The sequence below is a fragment of the Eumetopias jubatus genome, unplaced genomic scaffold (genome assembly GCF_037043125.1).
Source record: "Eumetopias jubatus isolate StellerSeaLion01/CBP00866 unplaced genomic scaffold, mEumJub1_p1.0 scaffold_5, whole genome shotgun sequence".
NCBI lineage: Eukaryota > Metazoa > Chordata > Mammalia > Carnivora > Otariidae > Eumetopias > Eumetopias jubatus.
The window spans coordinates 7,874,367-7,878,174 of record NW_028274811.1 but is presented as its reverse complement, the minus strand read 5'-3'; the positions used below and the strand labels follow the sequence as shown (position 1 = coordinate 7,878,174).

The window sequence follows — 3,808 nt, the reverse complement described above, 5'->3', positions numbered from 1 at the left end:
CTGGCCGTACCCCCTCCACACCATCTCAGCAAAGAAGCAAAGTGCACCGGAGTCTGGCCGGGCCCGATTCAGGGAGGATCGGTCAGCGGGGGCCCAACCTGGCACCCATGCTCACTTGTCTCATGGGCCAGAAGGCGGGAGTCCTCGGGGAGCAAGGTCTTGGTCTCAGGGGCACATGGCTTCTGTCTCACGTTGGGGACCTGGAAGAAGGGCAGGCCCTCCAGGAAGAAAGAAGATTAGCGTCCTGGGGGCCTGAGGGCATCCCCACCCCAGGACAGAGGGGCCGGTCCCTCTTACCGGCCCTTTGGGATCTTGCCGGGGGGCTGAGGGTGGGGGATGGAGACGTGGCCGTGGACGAGGACGTGCTGGCTCCTCACCCTCCTCTCGGAGCTCTCAGGGAGGTGAGGACCATGCTGGGAGAGGTCGGGGTCAGGTCAACTGGGGGAGCCCATCTGGGAGACACACAGGAGTCCCTGCTCCTGCCGAGAGTCAATGTGGGGACACCCGAGGGAGGAGTGAGTGACTCCCCACCCACCCCTCAGGACAAGGAAGGGATGGCCCAGAAATCTGTGCAGCCCTTACCTGGCTGCCCTGGGAACCCTGGGTGCGGCCTGTCAGGCTGAGTCCCTCCTCCTCTCCAGATCCTTCCTCTCAGGATGGGGAGGGCCCGAGCCTGAGGGTCTGGACTCAGGTAGCAGAGGAGGCAGGTGCCCTGCCTCTGGGTCTGGCCCTGATGGTGGGGGGGAGATGAGAAATGAGGGGATGCCTCCCACAGCAGGATCCCTAGGGCCCAGGCCTACCCTGCCGCTTCTGCCAGCCCTGGGGAGACGGGCGATCGGTGGGCCAAGTTACTGCTCCTGACTTTTCCTTCTGATGTCTCCCAGAGATGAGGCCTCGGCACCAGGAGGGTGGCCTCAGGTCAACACAGGGAGTTTTCCCAGGCCTTCCGTGGGGTCAAGGTATAGACGGAGAGGTGCGCCCATCCCAGCACAGACGCAACCCGAGCTTGGCCATCCCTGGGATTCCGTGACGAGCCGTTAGACCCTTGGCAGGCGTGGGCAGAGGTGGGCCCCCTCGCTTACCTTCTGTGGAGTCTCAGGGCTTCGTGGTCTTGCTGTGACTCTGTGGCCTCAGGCTGCGGGGGTGGGGCCCAGGCCCTGCCAGGGGAAATAGCAGTCCCCTGAGAGGCCAAGGAGGGGACCGCCCAGCTTGGACTGATGGCGACCTCACAGAGTCCGCCCCAGCCCTCCTTCCCCACTGAGGGCCGGGGGCCGTGCTGTGTCTGCACCCCGAAGTGACTCCTCCTTTGCTCCTCCAGCAGCTTCAAGAACTCAGAGTTGAGGCCTAGCTCTGAGGCAGGAGCCTCTAAGTTCCCAGAGCAGGGGAGGTGCAGGTGAGTGCGAGTGGTCAAGGTGAGGTACTTGCTCTGAGCATGGAACCAGGGGCTCGCCCATCCCACCCAGAGGGGACCCCTCAGCACCCAAGTCCGATGCAGTGCACTCTCAGCTCCGGGACTTCAGGCCTCTGCTGCCTGGGCTGGAACCTGAGGATTCATCACACCTTTTCTTCAGGTTCAGCCGGACACAAACGCCATGCCCCTGGGTCAGAGGAGTGCGCTCTGGAAGCTGGAGGAAGACCCAGGCCCGGCCCAGGGCCTGGTGGAGGCACAGGTGTCGGGGGTTGGGGAGGAAGAGGCCCCCCGCGCCCCCTCCTCCTCCTCCACCTCAGCCTCCTCCCAGTCCACCGCCCCATCTGTCTCCTGCTCTGCCCTGTTTCTGGTCCCCTCGGAGGAGGGGTCTGCTGCTGGGTTCCAGAGTCCTCCCCAGAGCTCTCTGAGTGCCTGCCTCTCCCCCACTGCCCCAGCAGCCAGTGCCTGGAACCAGCCTGACCAGGGCTCTAGCAGCTCCGATGAGGAGGGGTCGAGCACCTGCGAGGAGCCCAAAGAACCCCAGCCGGGGCTCTAAAACATAATCCAGGGGAAGCTGGCCGACCTGGTGGAGTTCCTGCTCCTCAAGTATCACACCAAGGAGCCGACCAGCCAGGCAGAGATGCTGGAGATCGTCGGCAAAGATGACCAGGATGCCTTCCCTGTGATCTTGGGCCAAGCCTCTGAGTGCATGCAGCTGGTTTTTGGCACGGATGTGAAGGAAGTGGACCCCAACGACCACTCCTACATCCTGGTCCCCGTCCTGGGCCTCACCTATGATGGGATGCTGAGCGGTGAGCAGGGAGTGCCCAAGACCGGCCTCCTGGTTTTGGTCCTAGGGGTGATCCTCCAGCATGGCGACCGTGCCCCCGAGGAGGAGGTGTGGGAAACGCTGGGGGTCATGGGGGTGTATGCCGGCCAGGAGCATGACATCTATGGGGAGCCCAGGGATCTCCTCACCAATGTCTGGGTGCAGGAAGGGTACGTGGAGTACCGGCAGGTGCCCGGCAGTGACCCTGCCCGCTACGAGTTCCTGTGGGGTCCCAGGGCCCACGCCGAAACCGGCAAGTTGCAAATGCTAGAGTATTTGCTCCGGGTCAATCTCGGGCAGTCGGCTTCCTCCCTGGCCCTGTCTGAAGGGGCTGTGAGAGATGAGGAAGAGGGTCCCTGAGCCCCGGGGTCCGCCAGGCCCTTTCCAGGCTTTGCTGGGTTCGGCAGCTTCTCCTGCGGGGTGCTGGGCATGAAGTGAGGCCGCTTGCTGGTTCTTCCCTGCGTGTGTGTGTGTGTGTGTGCGTGTGTGTGTGCACAAGCGTGCATGAAGACAGAGTCCTGGGCGTTTGAAGGAGTGCAGGGCCATGGAGGGTTGGGAGAAGAAAGCAGGGCAAGGAGCCTCCTGGGGTGGGGGGGTTGTTCCCTGGCATGACTTCCACATCCAGAGCTTGGTGTCTTTGAGGAAGCTCTCCTGTGGGGTTCCTTGCCATAGGTTTCATCTGCTTCGGCGGCTGATTGTGTGAGTGACATCCACCCCGCAGCATTTGTTCTTACCCAGTTCAAGAGTTAAGAGTTTTATCATGTTCTGGGGGCGCCTGCGTCCTCTGTTGGTTAAACATCTGCCATCGGCTCAGGTCATGATCTCAGGATCCTGGGATCGAACTCCACGTTGGGCTCCCTGCTCAGTGGAGACTCTGCTTCTCTCTCTCCCCGGGTGTGCTTTCTCTTTCTCAAATAAATAAATAAATACCTTTAAGAAAAAGTTTTTTTTTTTCATGCCCTGGACACCAGCCTGGACACCTTGCCTACTTGTTTGGGCTCTGGACCGAAATCACAGGGCATTGGTCTAGGGATGGTTTGGAAAGGCATAAGAACAGAAGAAGCAAGGGACGGGGTTCAGAAGCTGGAGAGATAGAAGTTTGTTGGTTCTTGCATCTGATGCCTTCCCCGACCATCATTGTGCAAATGCCAAAGGCAAGCACGTGCACACATCCGCTCCTGCATTGGTCTGGTTCTTCCAGAATGGAGGGGAAAACGCCTCCCAGCAGAGAGGGAGCCCTGCTCACTGGCTCCTTGAGTCCCTGTCATGGGCTGAGCTCTGCTCTCTGGAAGGCCCTGTTCATGAGCAGTGAGGACACTTGGAGAAGCAGGACACGTCCCAGCCATAGGGGACTGAGTCTAACGGCCGCACTCCTGGCAGGAAGGTGGGGAGTGGTGCCCTGAGACCTACAGAAGAAGTGGAGTCAGGGTGAGGGGGTGTGGCTCCCGGGGCGAGCACTGCGGTGGATTAGCCCCCGGCCCAGCCCATGGAGGGGGGTGTGTGAGGTGACCAAAGGGTCTCCGTGATTGCTTCTGGTCACCGGCAAGCTGGGTGGCAACACTGCCGGACTC

At 61.4% G+C, this 3,808-nt stretch overlaps 1 pseudogene; it reads left to right on the top strand.

Annotated features, from left to right (window-relative positions):
* Positions 1-1,592: 1,592 nt before the first annotated feature.
* Positions 1,593-2,597, top strand: LOC148164262 (melanoma-associated antigen 8-like; annotated as a pseudogene).
* The last annotated feature ends 1,211 nt before the right edge of the window (positions 2,598-3,808 follow it).